Genomic DNA, 19921 nt, shown 5'->3' on the forward strand with positions numbered 1-19921 from the left:
CAAACTCCCTCAAGACCAAACGCAAACACTACATCGGCACACTCAACGTGAACACGATGATGAAGACCGGAAAGATGAAACAATGGACAGACACTCTCGAAAAATTTCAAATCAAAATATGTGCACTGCAAGAAACACGATTCACAGACGAAGACCATTTCAACACGGTGAATTTCGGACTATACAAAGGAAAACCATCGAGACAACTGAAAAACCTAAGGCTTTTTGGCACAGGATTTGCAGTACACAGGTCCATCACGGACAGCATAATCGACTTTTCAGTCACCAAACGAAAGAATCAGCACCATCACAGTGAAATCAGCCAATAAATCCTACACAATAATCAACGCACATACACCGACTAATGACTACAACAGGAAAAACTCGGACGAAATTGATGACTTCTGGACGACAATGGAAGAAACTAACAAAAACGGAAAACATCTGATAGACTTTTGCGAAAGCCACGACCTCGCCATTATGTCAACAAAATTCAAGAAACCAACACGAATACTTGCCACATGGAAATTCCCCAGCGGAAAGCAAGAACTACAAATCGACCACATAATAGTCGAGAAAGACTCACAAAAAGAAATTTTGTACATAGACACCCGTAAAGGCTACGTAGACCACCAGGATTCGTCTTTTGCCCAAGAAAAAGCTCCAGAAGAAGAAAATTGTTAGACCAGATCCAGAATACTTTACTTTAAAGCAGACACAAATATTACACAACATTAAAATGGAGAAAACGACAGACTGGACACAACTTTCACGAAGAATCCGAGAGGCCATGAAACTAGCACAAGCACCACGCACACGGAAACACCGTTGGTGGAACCACACATGTGACCAAGCTATTGACCAACGAATCAGTGCATGGAAAAAAATTTAGTAGCCATAAATCCCAGGAGAATTGGATGAACTTCTTGAAAACACAGAAGCAATGAAGCAAAATCATTCGCAGTGAAAAACGACAGTATGACAAACAGCGACTGACAGAGATCGAATCGGACTTAATTAAGAACAATACAAGAAACTTCTACAGAACGTTCAGAGAAAATATGACTGAATATCAACCACCCAACTTGTGCTTCAGAAGACCGGATGGAACCCTAGAAACCAATACCAAAAACAATTGTGACATTCTGGCAAAGTACTTTGAAAAACTGCTCAACACGGACCCCCCTATGGAAGAAATGATGACACAAACGAACACATACAATCCAGATAGTGAACCTCCAACTCTAGAAGAAGTTAAAGAAATAATCAAGTCACTCAAGAATCGTAGAGCACCAGGAGAAGATGGCATCATCGCGGAAATCTGGAAGTTACAAGACCCAGAACTCACCAAAGACATCCACAGGATTTTGGAAGACATCTGGAAGACCATGAAAATTCCTGACGACTGGAAAACTGCCCTGGTACACCCACTACACAAAAAAGGTGACAAGACTGACCCGAACAACTACCGGTCACATACAAGATCCTCTCTAAAGCTTTACTGAACAGACTAGAATGCCAGACCGACCACTTGATTGGGGAATACCAAGCAGGCTTCCGTAAAGGGCGGTCTTATGCGGAACAAATTTGGAAACTGAAAATGATTTTACAACACAAACAGAACCTGATCATTACCTTTGTTGACTTCGTAAAGGCGTACGACTCTATCGACCGGAAAACTCTCTTCAAAATTCTAGCAGAATACAAAGTAGACAACAGAACACGGGCTATCATAGAGCAAACTTTAACCAACACGACCTCCAAAGTAAAGTTCTGTGGGGAACTATCAGAGCCCTTTGAAATTCGCACAGGTGTCCGACAAGGCGATGGCCTCTCACCTCTCCTTTTCAATCTGGTGTTAGATAAGGTCATAAAAGAATGGGAAACATCAAAACAGGGGATAACCTTAGGAAACCTACAGATTAAATGCCTGGCTTTTGCAGACGATTTGGCGATTGTCACTAAAGGTATAAAGGAAACAAAAGACGCTATTGAAAAACCGCACGTAATCGCTTCCAAAACTGGACTACAGATCTCTCACGAAAAGACACAGTTTATGAGCACAAAGAAACTCTCATCTCTGAACACAAAGTACGGCACGATTTACAAAACGGCAAACTTCAAATACTTCGGTGAAACACTACAAATGAGTGGACATAACAGAGACTCAAACGAAGAAAGAAAGACTAAACTGGACAAGGCATACAAAGTAGTGTGGAATCATTACAACAAGAAGTCTATCTCACAAAAAGCCAAATTACGCCATTACGACATGGTGGTGCTCCCCGAGGCACTATATGCAGCAGAGACCACACTAATCCTAGGGCGTACACGTATCAGACAATTAGAAAAAGTAGAGCGGAAAATACTTAGGAAAATATTTGGCGCAACTAACAACAATGGAATATGGATTAAGAAACCTACAGAGGAACTGTACAAAGATACGGAGACAATCACAGAAAAGATTAGAAAACGCAGACTACAATTCTATGGACACCTATACAGAATGCCATCACACAGGCTGACCAAACAGATCTTTGACTGGGTAACCACTAGAAACAACAAATAGGTGGCAGAGGTAGAAAACGACCTGTACCAACTCAACATAACAGCAGACACAATAAACGACTGAATAAAATTCAGAAACATCATTGGGAAAAGTAATCTACATGAGATACAATGTGACAAAGGAACAGGAATAAAATGGACCGAAGAACGCAAGCAAGATCACAGCCAGAAGATGAAAGAAATATGGGCAACCAAAAAGGCAGTCAAGATGAACCCGAAGACACAAAGCCGACAAAAAGCATGGACAGAGGACCGGAAACAGAAACACAGCGAGCGAATGAGGGAAGTTTGGGCAGCAAGGAAGGCAGCAAAAGAAACTGGCCATGTGGTTTAGTCCAAATGCGCTCTTTAAGGGCAAAACACCAATAATATATATATATATATATCAGTTCATGACATGCAGTCTTACAAATTTACTGTCTCTGATGGACACACGTCCAATTCATCCGCTCTCAAAACTCCGCCATCTCTCTCCCCACATCCACCACTGCAGGCGGCTCACCTCCAACTGCGCAATGCTAGGCGCTGTTAACAGCCAACTGCCCAGCACTAAAATATCAAATTCCAACAATGCCACCCAGCCACAGACTGCACACAGCACAGCCAGTGATTTTCATACAGAGCGCTACGTGGCGTTACCAATATAAGAACCTAAACAGCATACTTACAGTTAGATGTAAATAGTTCTAAGTTCTGCGGGACTGATGACCTCAGATGTTAAGTCCCATAGAGCCATTCTTTCTACCCTTCATTCGATCCCTGCGGAACCCTACATTTCAGCAGGATAATGCACGACCGCATGTTGCAGGTCTTGCACGGGCCTTTCTGGGTGCAGAAAATGTTCGACTGCTGCCCTGGCCAGCACGTTCTCCAGATCTCTCACCAACTGAAAACGTCTGGTCAATGGTGGCCGAGCAACTGGCTCGTCACAATACGCCAGTCACTACTCTTGATTAACTGTGGTATCGTGTTGAAGCTGCATGGGCAGCTGTACATGTACACGCCATCCAAGCTCTGTTTGACTCAATGTCCAGGCGTATCAAGGCCGTTATTACGGCCAGAGGTGGTTGTTCTGGGTACTTTTTTCTGAGGATCTATGCACGTAAATTGTGTGAAAATGTAATCACATGTCAGTTCTAGTATAATATATTTGTCCAACGAGTAGCCGTTTATCATCTTCTTCTTGGTGTATCAATTTTAATGGCCAATAGTGTATAATCCCAGTGGCTAATGGCTCACCAGTTCCTGAACTGCGCGTTGTTCTTGACAAAAGAAGAAACAAAACGAAAGAACTGTACAGATATTTGTAACTGGAAACTATAGTGTACTAACGAAAATAGATGGAGCGCTTAAACGGCGGAAAACGGAACACTACTCAGTGATAACAAAATGCAGTACACAGTAAGGCTGTATTTTTCGGATGGGCAATACTTCCACTGCCCATATGCTCCACGCCGAAGTGAGCGTGTGGCATGCCTGCCTTCCAGCTCCCCGCCTCAACCCTCCCGCAGTGCTCGCGTGGCGCGCGGCGCGAGATACTGTGCCGCAACCACAACGCCGCGCAACCTGTAGCAGGCGCGTGTCGCGTCCCAGTCGCGTCGCGGTCCCATTTGAACCTGTGTAGTTACAGAAACGCTCGCTGCGCTGTGTCGCGCCACACGCGTTATACGCGTCTCAATTTGCGCCTAGCCTTGTTAGTGTGCTACCGCGTGAAAGTCCCACAAGGGCATATTTTCGTGGAGATCCTCCTCTGGCAGAGTAATGTTGTGCGATATGGGATAGGTTTGACGGAGGACATCGAAAAAGTTGGAAGAAGAACAGCTCATTTTGTATTATCGCGAAACAGTGGAGCCAGTTTCACATACATGATGCGCTGTTTGGGGTGACAGTCATTAAAACAAAGGTTTCTTTTTATTGTTGCGAGATCTTTTACCAAAATTCCAATTTCCAACATCCTCCTCCGAATGCGAAAGTATTCTGTCGACGTCCACTCACATTGGGAGAAATAATCGTTGTAATAAGATGAGAACAATCAGAGCACACACGGAAATATTTAAGGGTTCACTTTTCTCGTCCCCTGTTCGAGAGTGGAACGGTAGAGTAATACCACGAAAGTGGTTTCTTGAATCCTCTTCCAACCACTTAAGTATAATTTGCGAAGTAGTCATGTAGATATTGGTGTACAACTTTTCTAATTTACATTTTTAGACGACTATATCAAAACGGTTCTTACGGCTTCTGTAAAACCTTTCAGGTTACGAGGCTGTGATCTATATATGAAAATATTTACCATAATTTCGCCCTCATCGGCGGCAGAGCATTAATCAGGGCAGTCAGACAGATGCAGTATTTCATGGCTTCTGAAAATCATTTGATTCAGTAACGCAAGTACGCTGATTATCGAAAGTTCTACTTCATGAAGCGTCACGAAAATTCTTTGACTGTACTGAGGATTTCTTGGTAGGGAGGAAGCAGCATTTTTTCTTGGATAGTAATCGATAACTGTAGAGGTGTAGAAGTTGCGGTGTGTCTCGGAGAAGTGTATCGGGACCCTTTCTGTTCTGAAAAAAAAAAAAAAAAAAACTGCGCAACATTTAGTCTTAGCTTGATAGGGTGTAGAAGGGTGGGGAGGTTGGTATTTAGGTTTGAATGTTAAGAGATGCAACATTTTGAACTTCAAAAAATGGAAAACCTCGTTTTCCTTTGGCTACAATATCCATGAATCAATTTGAAATCGGTCACTTCATACAAATACTTGGGTTAAAGGTGTAGAAATTTGAAGTGGAACGCTACAGAGGTTCAGTCATTGGCAAAGTAGGTGGCATACATCTATCCTTTTGTAAAGTACTAAGGAAATGCAAACATTCTACAAAGGAGACTGCTTACACAACACTCGTGCGACCCACCGTCGAATGTTGCTGAAGTTTATGGGATCCGCACCAAAGAAGCGTAATAGAGTTTATTGAACGTATACAAAGAAGGGCAGCACGAATAGTTCCAGATTGGTATGACACGTGGAAGGGCGTTACGAGATGCTAAAAGAACTGAACTGACAAACATTTGAAACCATACCGTTAATGGCGACTAAGTAAGTTTCAAAAATTGTCTTTTTAGTGATGAATCTGGTAATGTGCTACAAACAACTATCTACGGCTCCCGTACAGAGGGCTATTGGTAGTTTTTCTAATGTTATTCTTTTACGATTAGTAGCTGAGTACAAACTATTTAGATCTGCGAAAAAGGAACCCCGCTGTTGCTCCAAACGCATGCAGTTTTGATTATATTTATAAATTGGGGCTGCTTTTCTCTCCACTCTCTACTTTCAGTAATTCTTGAGTTATTTGTCTCGACTGTTCACGTCGTGGTAATGCTTCTAATGCTTAGAGAAGTCCCTCCACTATATCCGTCATATATGAAAATAATCACCTTACAAGCAAGGATTACAGTAATACGAAACTGCGAGGAACGTGAAAATTGTCTCACGATGCCGTAGGTCTGACGTGACTCACGTTACAAGTTTTCGTGAAGCCTACCAGCAGATCCAGTCACTGCTTATTTTAGACTCTAGACTTAACAGCTGCTGCGATGTTCATTCCAGTACAATGACGTAAGTCCTCCGTCGGTGAATATCAGCTGAAGAGCTGTATACGCGTCATCACATTCACCTTTCTCCGTTCACTGTAGCATTATTTGTCCAATGTTTTAATAACACACATTTGCATTTGCGTGATGGATATAGCACGCTTACCAGATTGGTAGTCAGTCTCAGTGGTTCTGATACCTAGATTCATTCAGAGAATGCTTCCATCCATTTGAGCCGAATGTCTTTAGATCTCTTACTAATTTCTTCAGCCATTACACTCATCAATCACACGATGAATTCTTTTTACTTTTTGGGTCTTCAGTCTTCTGACTTGTTTGAGCCCGCTACGAATTCCTCTCCTGTGCCAAGATCTTCATCTCAGAGTAGCACTTGCAACCTACGTCCTCAATTATCTGCTGGATGTATTCCGATCTCTGTCTTCCTCTACAGTTTTTGCCCTCTACAGCCCCCCTCTAGTACCATGAAAGTTAGTCCCTGGTGTGTTAACAGATGTCCTATCATCCTATCCCTTCTCCTTGTCGATGTTTACTCTCAGTCCATATTCTGTACTCATTAGATTGTTCATTCCATTCAGCGGATCATGTAATTCTTCCTCATTTTCACACAGGATAGTAATGTCAGCAGCGAATCTTATCATTGATATCGTTTCACCTTGAATTTTAATTCCACTTCTAGCCTTTCTTTTATTTCGATTATTGCTTCTTCGATGTACAGATTGAACAGTGAGGCGAAAGACGACATCCCTGTCTTACATCCTTTTTAAACCGAACACTTCGTTCTTGGTCGTTCATTCTTATTATTCCCTCTTGGTTCTTGTACATATTGTATATTATCCGTCTCTCCCTATAGCTTAACCCTCTTTTTCTCAGAATATCGAACATCTGGCACCATTTTACACTGTCGATGGCATTTTCTGGATCGACGGATCCTATGAATGTGTCAGTGTCACAAGAGAGAGAGAGAAGGAGAGAGAGAAACAGGAGAAGAAGAGGAAGAAAGAGCAAGTCAGATGGCATACAAGTTTGTCTTAAAATATATGTAAAAATAAATTACAAAAAGTTTGCTGCGGTTAAATAAATACAGTTTCAGTAACGCTACAAGATACCTCTAAGAGACATAAAGTCAGCGACAAATCTAAAGGTTATTACTTTGTAAAGAAGTCGAAAATTTCCTCTATACATAAGGAGAGATCACAAAGTTTCCGTTTGAGGACGCTGCTGCAGCGTTTATGCAACGTAGCGCGACTCTGATGCTGGTACACTACTGGACATTAAAATTGCTACAACTCGAAGATGACGTGCTAAGGACGCGAAATTTAACCGACAGGAAGAAGATGCTGTGATATGCAAATAATTAGCTTTTCAGAACATTCACACAAGGTTGGCGCCGATGGCGACACCTACAACGTGCTGACATTAGGAAAATTCCCAAGCGATTTCTCATACACAAACAGCAGTTGACCGGCGTTGCCTGGTGAAATGTCGTTGTGATGTCTTGTGTAAGGAGGAGAAATGCGTACCATCAGACTTTGATAAAGGTCGGGTTGTAGCCTATCGCGATTGCGGTTTATCGTATCGCGACATTGCTGTTCGCGTTGGTCGAGATCCAATGACTGTTAGCAGAATATGGAATCGGTGGGTTCAGGAGGGTAATACAGAACGACGTGTTGAATCCCAACGGCCTCGTATCACTAGCAGTCGAGATGACAGTCATCTTATCTGCATGGCTGTAACGTATCGTGCAGCCACGTCTCGATCCCTGAGTCAACAGATGGGGATGTTTGCAAGACAACAATCATCTGCACGAACAGTTCCACGACGTTTACAGCAGCACGGACTATCAGCTTGGAGACCATGGCTGCGGTTACCCTTGACGCTGCAGCACAGATAGGAGCGCCTGCGATGGCGCACTCAACGACGAACCTGGGTACACGAATGGCAAACCGTCATTTTTTCGGATGAATCGAGGCTCTGCTTGCAGCATCACGATGGTCGCATCCGTGTTTGGCAACATCGCGGTGAACGCACATTGGAAGCGCGTATTCGTCATCGCCATACTGGTGTATCAACCGGCGTGATGGTATGGGGTGCCATTGGTTACACGTCATGGTCACCTCTTGTTCGCATTGACGGAACATTGAAAAGTGGACGTTACATATCAGATGTGTTACGACCCGTGGCTCTACCCTTAATTCGATCCCTGCGAAACCCTACATTTCAGCAGGATAGTGCACGACCGCATGCTGCAGGTCCTACGGGCCTTTCTGGATAAAGAAAATGTTCGACTGCTGTCCTGGCCAGCACATTCTCCAAATCTCTCATCAAATGAAAACTTCTGGTCAATGGTGGCCGAGCAACTATCTCGTCACAATACGCCAGTCACTACTCTTGATGAACTGTGGTGTCGTGTTGAAGCTGCATGGGCAGTTGTACCTGTACACACCATCCAAGCTCTGTTTGACTCAATGCCCAGGCGTATCAAGGCCGTTATTACGGCCAGAGGTGGTTGTTCTGGGTACTGATTTCTCAGGATCTATGCACCCAAACTGCGTGAAAATGTAATCACATGTCAGTTCTAGTATAGTATATTCGTCCAAGGAATACCCATTTATCGTCTGTATTTCTTCTTGGTGTGGCAGTTTTAATGGCTAGTAGTGTATGTCAGCACCGACATGTAGGAAAAGGATTACCGTGGCATTCTTGTCTTTCGGACGCGTGTGCGGTAAATGCGGGAAGCGATCTATTGCAACGTTATTACCATACGCGTTCAAATATTACCAATGTGAGTTATTGTTTTCTCTGTTGTCAAAGGGTAAACATCTTTAGACATCACTCGGAGAGTGAATAATGTGCATTGGCGCAGCGTGTATGTCGAAAATCACGATTGTGGAATGGAAAATTGCGACAAGGAGTGCTGCCGCTTCATGACAACGCACGTCCCCATATTGCAAATATCGTATTGCAGAAATTACGCCACCTCAAGCGAGAGACACCCGAGCACGCCCCAAATAGTCCAAATCTCTTCTCATGCGAGTATTACGCCTTTGGTCCTTAGCAATGTCTTCGAAGAGCCTAAGATTCCAATCGGACGAGGATGTGCACCTAAATGTTACATATATCTTCACTCAGCAGGATACGGTGTCTCGCCAGACGGGTATCTTCAGCTGGTGCATCAGTGGGATGAAGGTCGCCTTAATGCTGAAGGCGGTTTGGCCTGACTGGCATGTCGAGTGTGGACTATACCGCTTTCGGACGGGAAGTATCTGATGGCTCCTTAAAATGCTTCTTTACTGAAAAAAGCGAATAATTAACTTAAAATATGTGTACTCATTCATACATTAATTGCGAAATTAAATTGATCTGCACTGTAATTTAGTGCTGTGTTTGAGCGTTTTATGCCTTGATATTTTGGCTGGGCATTAATTTTGAGTATTAGTTATAGAATGTAGTCGAATGATGAATGCGACAATGTGTTCTGGTGTAATTAAAAAGAAGATAAACAGAAATACTCGAGCATACGTACGAGTTTTTAATCTCGACAGAATTCTCATTGTTAAATTCAAATCTGCACACGTAGCAGCGGCGGAAACGGGACCTCATAACATTCAACGCTCCCGTCAGGAGCGATATTAAAATTTTTTGTATTCAGCACACCATTGGAACACATCTATGCTGTACGCAGTTCACTGTTTTATTCAGTACTCCATTTTAACTTCGCAGTATTCTAGTTTGATTTTGCATATCAACTAAATGAAGCGAAAAAATAACTGAAAAAAGTCAAGTAATTACGATTCAAAAACTACTTCTCAGCGTTTATTGTGGCTTCTTAGAACACAATAAATGTTTACAACGTGCAAAAATGTGATGGCAGATGCATTTAATGGGAAGCCTCAAATCAGTGAAAATATTTCACTGCTCTGTGTTAATGCGTTAAATTAACAAGCTACTTTAAACGGAAAACGAATTCTAAAAATCGTTTGCGACTGTCATTAATAGTTAACGACCTTTGGTGATATCCTTGGTCTTGTCAATAACTGTGGAGAAGCGTAGTGAGAGGAAGTAATTATTGTCACCTGACAGTTGTGTCAGTCTTTATGATTAGTCTGGCATTTGTGTCAGTCTTTATGATTAGCCATCTTACTGGGACATAAAAATTCTGGTGCACCGCAAGATTCTTTAGTATGTCTTTTTATGTTCTTGCTACATAGGTATGATTACACATCCCAAGCTCATTAGTTCTGTTTGCTGATCATCATCACTATATTCAGTCTCAGTAGAGAAAGATCAACAGAGACAATGGAAAACTGATTTTCATCATGACAGGACCTTACAAATAAAAATAGGATACGACGTAAAGAAAATACGGTGAGCTCAATGTTTACAATTCTGGGAGGGTGTGTGTGTGGGGGGCGGGGGGTACGCCAAACTTAACTTTCAGAGCTTATCACATTATTTTACATGTTCGAATGTCTCTAATAGTGGATATGATGTCATCCTCAGGAGACACAGCCTTTACGAAACACTGTGAGGGCGAGGGGATTTCCGTGTTCTGGATCCGGAGGGCTATGCCGGCGGTAGCTTAGCTACCAGAAGGGTCACCCAAGCCGGACACGCCGAAGGGGAGGAGCCAGACAAAGTGTGTCTCACAACGTCCTATCTATCCCCATTTTTCTATCCTAATCCTGTCATTGCCTTGTCGTTTTTCCTACCATCCCTTGTCATAAGCAAAGGCTGGGGTAGACAGGGCTCCTTAGCCATAGTGAAGGCAATCTCTCTAGGCGTGACAACCCCGAATAATGAGCCTCTCAAGCTAACAATTTGAGAAGTTGATAATTAATTGAAACCATCAGCTGCCGACAGGTGTTGTTGATGGACCTCGATGGGGACAGCTGAAAAAGTGCGCCACGACCGGGACTCGAAAACGGGATCTCCTGCTTAAATGGCAGACGCTCTATCCATCTGAGCCACCGAGGACACAGATCAAAAGCGCTACTGCAAGGACTTATCCCTTGCCCGCTACCCGTGAGACCCACATTCCCATCTGTCCACAATCTACATACGTAATGTTCCTAACAGATATTTCCCCATCCACTTCCCTTCGCACATACGAAGGGCAATGGCCGGGTACCCTTTAACTACCCTATATATTAATGGCCGTGCAGCTTCTCTAGAATAAATGATTATTAACTGAAACCCTCAGCTGCCGACAGGTATTGTTGATATACCTGGATCGGGACAGCTGAAAATGTGTGCCCCGACCGGGACTCGAACCCGGGATGTCCTGCTTACATGGCAGACGCTCTATCCATCTTGTTTTGTTTTTCTTATTTTTTTTATTTTAATTTTTTTTTACATCCGATTACACGTATTTTTTCCATTATATCAGTTGTAATATAAACAGTAAACGAAATGACTGTGTTGAAAATAAATAGAATAAACTGACGAACGGGACTCGATCCATCGATCCAGCGATTACGGGGCTTTTTTATTTGTTTTTTTTTTACTTTTTTGCTTCTTTTAAATTTATTTCTATTTGACAAAGAAAATAATATATCTTTGGTGTTCTAAAATAAATGACGACCTTCTGCATAAAATAATTTAAAAAAATACTTTAAAATGTAAATACGCATACTCTTTAGATATCAGGTTTTTGTTTTCAGATCGTGTATCACACTAATTTATTTATTTATTTGTTTATTTTTATATATTTGTTGAGATCACATAGAACGCCATCCAGGCGAAAAACAATGATGTGTAATTACCATCAATAACAAACAAAATAAAAAGGGAATTATAGAATCTAAAGGATCCGCCCTCCTGGCAGAAGAGACAGAATGGCATCCACATCCCGCCAACTTGTGGGTAGACGCACACTGAATTCCACGGCGGTCACGCATGTTCCAGACACATCTTCACGAAGAATATTGCATTTGCCGATGTATTAAATCGAGTCCTGGTATTACACAATCTCATTGAAATTGCCTTCTCATACCTGGGACACCCCAGCTGCAAGGGGGATCGAAGAAGGCAGTACCCAAAAAGTTTGCATAGACTGACGGTATCGCGGATGGTGCACGAGTAAAGTAAAGCGATCTTGCAGGAACCTCCAAAAATAAGGAACATTCTTATCACCTTCATGCAGCAAATGAGAGATCGAGAGGCCTTTTATCCAGATCACAGCGTTGGTCTTCGTACGTGGGAAGTACGTCTAATCTGAGAACAGAAGAGATTGCTTTGTAATGGCATGGGGACACGTACGAAGAAGAAAGGCAAGCATCTTTTGAGTCAGCTGCCACACCTCTGCAGAAGATCCACACATCAGTCGATGTTCGTCCGTATCAAGCTTGTGACAACGAGGACACGGCGGCGAATCTGTCTTTTTATGGCATATAGACGACATTGTGTCATGTATTTTCCATTAACGACCAGATACCAGGTTGCACGAGCGCTCTTGTCGAAGAGGATATGGTGCACGGAACGACAAACTACGGGCCATGCGACCGTAGGATGTCGGCTTTCCACAAGATTCCGAGTATGATTTCTCATAATTACGAGGTAAACATCACGTGCGGTAGGGTTTCAGGTACTAGGCAGGTCGGCATGGACGTAACTGTATTCGATAAAGAAGGTACTGACATGTGAGAGCGAGGAAGAAATATGGGCAACTGAAACAGGTGCCACTCGAGAGGAAGGGACCAGTTCGTCAATCAGGCTTCCCGATAATCGGGTTCGGCGGCGGGTCCACGATTTAACCATCGTACTAACATAAAGGGCAGCTGCTCTCGCTTGGACATTGACAAGGCCGAGGTCGCAATCTCGGGGAGGAAGTGTCAGCGTGTCGTAGCAGACTTTGAGGATAAGGCCTGCGCTTACAAAGTATCCGAACGCCGCTTGAAGTCTGAGTGCAATTGCCTTTGGCATCGGTAAAATCTGTGCTAAATCGGGCAGTCGCGAGACGAGATGAGTGATAACAAAATCCACCATTCGTAACATGTCCAATGCTCTCAGGAGGTTCCCACGAACGTTCACGCGGATAGCTTGAAGCAGGCGTTTATCGTTAAATGAGATCGTGCGCTGTATATCACGAGTGAAGGTTTTTTTTTTTTTTTTTTTTTTGGTAGGGTTTAAGGGCGCTCAACTGCTGAGGTCATTAGCGCCCAGTCACTGGTGTTAGAGCACAAGGAACCTGCTAAAACTCAAGGGGATGGGGGGACATCAAAAGGACCTGACAAAGATGCAGATGAAATAAGTAAAAAGGTTAAATGTCTTTGGTCAAGCCAGTTAAAGTTATAAAACGCAGAAGACGAGCAGCTGCTCGAGCGTCATCAGCTAAAACATCCGGTAAGGTAGATGGCAGGGACAGGACAACACGAAATTGACTAAAACGGGGACACGACAATAAAACATGGCGCACCGTTAATGCCTGACCACAAGGGCACTGCGGGGCTGGGTCACCAGAGAGCAGGTAGCGGTGGCTAAACCGGCAATGCCCAATCCGCAACCTGGTCAGAAGGACCTCCTCGCGCCGAGATGGTCGAGAGGAAGTTGTCCAAGCAGTTGGGAGCGGTTTTACTGCCTGGAGCTTGTTTCCTTGGAGGGATGACCAAGCATCCCACCACAAGGACACAAGCCTCTTACATACATCCCCACAAACGTCAGATGTCGGGACACAATGGGAGGCTGGCCGAGGCTGGAGGACTGCAGCCTTGGCTGCAGCATCCGCAGCCTCATTCCCAGGCACTCCTACATGTCCGGGGACCCACAGAAAGCTGACAGAACCGCCATTATCAGCGAAACAATGGAGGGACTGCTGTATTCGTTGAATCAAGGGATGGACCGGATAGGGAGCCCCAAGGCTCTGAAGAGCACTGAGTGAGTCAGTGCAGAGGACATACGATGAATGGCGGTGGCGGCGGGCATACTGAATGGCCTGATGGAGAGCAAAAAGCTCGGCCGTAAAGCTGGAACATTGGTCAAGGAGCCGGTATTTAAAGGTGGCGGTCCCGACGACAAAGGCACAGCCGACACCATCGTCAGTTTTGGAGCCATCGGTGTAAATAAAGGTGTGACCAGCAAGTCGAGCACGAAGTTCGACAAACCGTGAGCAATGCACTGCAGCCGGAGTACCCTCCTTCGGGAGTGAGCTGAGGTCGAGATAAATACGAACCGGAGCCTGGAGCCAAGGTGGTGTCGGGCTCTCACCCTCTCTGAAGGTGGTAGGGAGGGCAAAATCCAATTGTCGAAGCAGGCGACGGAAGCGGACTCCGGGGGGCAGCAGGGCAGACACATATAACCCGTACTGACGGTCGAGAGAATCGGCGAAGAAGGACTTGTAAGAGGGGTGTTCGGGCATAGACAACAGCCGGCAGGCATACCGACACAGCAGTATGTCGCGCCGGTAGGTCAACGGTAACTCGGCAGCTTCAGCGTAAAGACTCTCGACAGGACTAGTGTAGAAGGCTCCGGTCGCAAGACGTATCCCCCGATGGTGGATGGAGTTGAGCCGGCGTAAGAGGGATGGCCGAGCGGACGAGTAGACGAAGCTCCCATAATCCAGCTTCGATCGGACTATGGACCGATACAAGCGAAGCAGGACAGTGCGATCCGCTCCCCAAGATGAACCGCTAAGAACTCTGAGGACATTAAGGGAACGTGTACAACGGGCCGCCAAATAAGAGACATGTGGAGACCAACACAGTTTCCGGTCCAACGTGAGCCCTAGAAACTTAGTTGTGTCCACGAATGGGAGAACAACGGGACCGAGATGTAAGGATGGCGGAAGGAACGCTTTATATCGCCAAAAGTTGATACAAACCGTCTTCTCTTCAGAGAACCGGAAGCCATTTGCCACGCTCCATGAGTAGAGGCTGTCTAGACAACGCTGGAGGCAGCGCTCCAGGAGGCATGTTCTCTGGGCACTGCAGTAGATCGCGAAGTCATCGACAAAGAGAGAGCCTGAGACATTAGGTGGAATGCAATCCATAATTGGATTGATCGCGATGGCAAAAAGGGCTACGCTCAAGACGGAGCCCTGAGGCACTCCGTTCTCCTGGAGGAAGACGTCGGACAATACAGAACCCACACGTACCCTAAACTTTCGATCCGTTAAAAAGGAATCAATAAAAAGGGGCAGACGACCGCGTAGGCCCCACTGGTGCATAGTGCGGAGGATACCTCCTCTCCAACAGGTATCATAAGCCTTCTCCAAGTCGAAGAACACGGCTACCGTTTGGCGCCTTCGCAAAAAGTTGTTCATGATGAATGTCGACAAGGTCACAAGGTGGTCAACAGCGGAGCGGCGGCGACGAAAGCCGCATTGGACATTAGTAAGTAGTCGTCGAGATTCAAGAATCCAAACTAACCGAGCATTAACCATGCGCTCCATCACCTTACAGACACAGCTTGTAAGAGAAATGGGGCGGTAACTAGAAGGAAGGTGTCTATCCTTCCCGGGTTTGGGTATAGGAACAACAACGGCGTCACGCCAACGCATGGGGACCTGACCTTCGGTCCAGACGCGATTGTAGGTACGAAGAAGGAAGCTTTTGCCCGCCGGAGAAAGGTGTGCCAGCATCTGAACGTGAATGGCATCTGGCCCCGGAGCAGAGGACCGGGACAGTGCAAGCGCACGTTCGAGTTCCCGCATAGTAAAGGGGGCATTGTAAGTCTCCAGATTCAGCGAGTGGAAGGAAGGTCGCCGAGCCTCGTCTGCCTCTTTCCTGGGAAGGAAGGCAGGATGGTAATGGGCGGAGCTTGAAACCTCCGCGAAAAAAAGGCCAAAGGCGTTGGAGACAGCCACAGGATCAACAAGGACCTCATTACCTGAGGTCAGGCCAGGTACTGAGGAGTGGGCCTTAATGCCCGACAGCCGGCGCAGGCTACCCCAAACAACGGAAGAGGGAGTAAAACTGGTAAAGGAGCTCGTGAAAGAGGCCCAGCAAGCTTTTTTGCTGTCTTTGATGACTCTACGGCATTGCGCTCGGAGTCGTTTGTATTCAATACAATTCGCCAACGTAGGATGGCGGCGAAAGGTGCGTAAAGCACGTCGTCGAGCACGGATAGCGTCCCTACAAGCCTCGTTCCACCAGGGGACGGAAACGCGACGTGAAGAAGAAGTAGTACGAGGTATGGAACGTTCGGCAGCATTGATAATAACAGCCGTGAGGTATTCGACCTGACTGTCACAACTGGAAAAATCGCGGTCCGGAAAGGTCGCCAGGGAGGAGTAAAGTCCCCAGTCAGCTTTCAGTATGTTCCAGCGCGAAGGACGTGGGGATGAGGTGTGGTGCAGGAGACGAACGACACAGGGGAAGTGGTCGCTCGAATAGGTGTCAGAAAGGACATACCACTCGAACCGACGGGCAAGAGTGGTAGAACAGATCGAGAGGTCCAAGTGGGAGTAGGTATGAGTAGAGTCCGAGAGGAAAGTCGGGGCGCCGGTATTGAGGCAGACAAGATTGAGATGGTTGAAGACATCCGCCAAGAGTGAGCCTCTTTGACAGGATGCAGGAGAGCCCCAAAGGGGATGATGGGCATTGAAGTCGCCAAACAATAAGAACGGCGGGGGAAGCTGATCGATCAGGTGCATCATGTCAGCCCGACTAACAGCAGATGACGGTGGAGTGTAGACGGTACAAACTGAAAAAGTAAAAGCAGAAAGAGTAATGCGGATAGCTATTGCTTGGAGTGGGGTGGTCAATGCGATGGGATGGTAATAGACATCGTCCCGAACGAGCAACATGACCGCACCATGAGCTGGGATACCGTCCACAGGGGCGAGGTCATACCGCTCCGAGGTATAGTGGGAAAAGGCAATACGGTCAGTCGGGCGCAACTTGGTTTCCTGGAGACCAAGGACGAGCGGACAGTGCAGGCGGAGGAGCAGTTGTAATTCCTCCCGATTAGATCGAATACCTCTTATGTTCCAATGAAACAACGCCATTGCTAGTCAAAAAGTTGGGGGAACGAGATGGGGAAGAGCTGGTCACCTCGATGGCCGCGGAGGGCCAGGTTGCGAGGCAACAACGCTACAACTGACGGCAGGCGGATCCGGTTCCATCGACTCGTCGCCAGCTGCGGCCGCTGTCCCTGATTGTGTAGGAGGGGCCGCATCATTTGCCGACAAAAGGCCGGCGGAACGCCTGGCAGCAGAGCGTCCCGGCGAAACTGAGGACGGCCGGGAGCAGCGACTCACGGATGAAGCGTCAGATGAAACGCGCCGGGGTGGAGAGGGGGATAGAGATTTCTTCTTGGAGGCCTTCTTGGAAGGCCAAGGAGGCACAGGGATGGTGGGCTGGACCCGAAGAAGGTCCTCACGCGCGGGGTCCGTTTTGGAACGCCGGACCTCGGAAGCTGGGGTCCGGAAGGTTTCCCCGATGGACGCCTGAGAAGAGGATCGCTTCTCAGGTGGCGTGGGGGGAGGAGGAGGAGGAAGGGTGGCCCCTGGGGCAGGGGGGGTGGGGGCCACGGGGGAGGAGGAGTTGGAAGGGAGGGATTTGGGAGGCGGAGGCAGAGCCCCCTGACGGGCAGAGGAGGCGGAGGGGGGACAGGATAGAGGTGAGGATACAGCGGAAGGAGTGGACACAACTGAGGCAAACGAAGTGGCCAGTGACACGGGATGAAGGCGGTCATACTTCTTCCTGGCCTCAGAATAAGAGAGCCGATCCAAAGTTTTGATTTCTTGTATCTTTTTCTCCTTCTGATAGGCGGGGCAGTCTGGGGACCTAGGCGAGTGGACGCCAGGACAATTAGGGCACCGAGGTGGTGGGGTGCAAGTATGTTCCTCACGAAGAGGACGTCAACAGTCGCCACAAAGGGGCTCAGCCTCACACCGGGACGACATGTGCCCAAAGCGCAAACACCTAAAACAGCGCATAGGAGGCGGGACGTAAGGTCGCACGTCACACCGGTAGCACATCACCTTTACCTTCTCCGGGAGAACGTCCCCCTCGAAGGCGAGGATAAAGGCCCCGGTGTCGATGCGACGGTCTTTGGGGCCGCGCTGGACTCGCCGGACGAAATGCACGCCGCGGCGCTCCAGGTTGGCCCTGAGCTCCTCATCAGATTGTAGCAGGAGGTCACGATGAAAAATGACCCCCTGCGTCCTATTTAGTGCCAGATGTGGGACAATGGAGACTGGGATGTCCCCTAGGTGGTCGCACGCCTGGAGTGCCGCCGATTGTGTGGCAGAGGTGGTCTTGATAAGAACGGACCCTGATCGCATCTTGCTGAGAGCCTCGATTTCCCCGAAGACGTCCTCAATGTGTTGAACAAAGAACATGGGCTTGGAGGTGGCGAACGTCCCCCCATCTGTTCGAGAACAGACCAAATAGCGGGGGAAGTACTTCGCCCCAAGCCGGCGGGCCTGTCCCTCCTCCCATGGAGTGGCCAAGGGGGAAAGGGCAGGAGAACCAGAACTAGAAACGGTACCTTTTCTTTTGGAAGACTCGGCCGCAGAGCGACCTGATACGTTTTGACGTTTCATGTGCGAAACGTCCGCCCCGATACCACCCACTCCGACCAGGGGCTCTCCCCACGGGCGCCACCCAGCCGCAGCAAGGGCCACCTGGCAGGATGACCATTGCCGGGAGTCCTGATGCCCCAAGGAGATGGGCATCTACTCCTTGGCCAACGTGGGGAGGGTGCAGCTCAGGTATCGGCAGTACGATCCCTGTGTTGTCAGGGGGCTACAACCTAGAGGGTACATGACGACCCCACCACAACGGGCTGGCTACCGTGCTGGATTTCTGGTGCCATGGAAAGTCCATCATGATCGCTGGTGCAGATGGAGATGCACTATGGGCGTAACTTGGACAACCCATCAGGCGTTTAGGCCCAATTTGAGGAATAGTGGGTATGGTGACAACGCCGGTGCAATGCTGAGTGCCAAGGTCTTAGTGCACGTAGGACCAGTGGTACACCATGTAAGGTGTCCTTCCCCAAAAGGCTCGTACTTCTGTAGAATTTTGAAAAATGGAGGTCAAACCCCAAGGGGGACCATCACATTAAGGCCAAAACATTTGATACTCCTTTTAGTCGCCTCTTACGACAGGCAGGAATACCGCGGGCCTATTCTTGCCCCCGAACCCGCAGGGGGGACGAGTGAAGGTGATCCCCAAATATTTGAGCTTGTCCACTAATGGAAATGGAGCAACGCTCTATGCTGGAAGACCTCTACCGACGGACATAGCACTAGATTTCGTCAGGTTCACACTTCATTCAATCCCTGCGAAACCCTACATTTCAGCAGGATAATGCATGACCGCATGTTGCAGGTCCTGTACGGGCCTATCTGGATACAGAAAATGTTCGAATGCTGTCTGGCCAGAACATTCTCCAGATCTCTCATCAAATGAAAACTTCTGGTCAATGGTGGCCGAGCAACTAGCTCGTCACAATATGCCAGTCACTACTCTTGATGAACTGTGGTATCGCGTTGAAGCTGTATGGGCAGCTGTACCTGTACACACCATCCAAGCTCTGTTTGACTCAATGCCCAGGCCTATCAAGGCCGTTATTACGGCCAGAGGTGGTTGTTCTGGGTACTGATTTCTCAGGATCTATGCACCCAAATTGCGTGAAAATGCAATCACATGTCAGTTCTAGTACGAGGGCAGTTCAATAAGTAATGCAACACATTTTTTTTTCTGAAACAGGGGTTCTTTTATTCAGCATTGAAATACACCAGGTTATTCCCCAATCTTTTAGCTACACAACACTATTTTTCAACGTAATCTCCATTCAATGCTAC

The sequence above is a fragment of the Schistocerca americana genome, chromosome 1, assembly GCF_021461395.2.
Source record: "Schistocerca americana isolate TAMUIC-IGC-003095 chromosome 1, iqSchAmer2.1, whole genome shotgun sequence".
Classification (NCBI taxonomy): domain Eukaryota; kingdom Metazoa; phylum Arthropoda; class Insecta; order Orthoptera; family Acrididae; genus Schistocerca; species Schistocerca americana.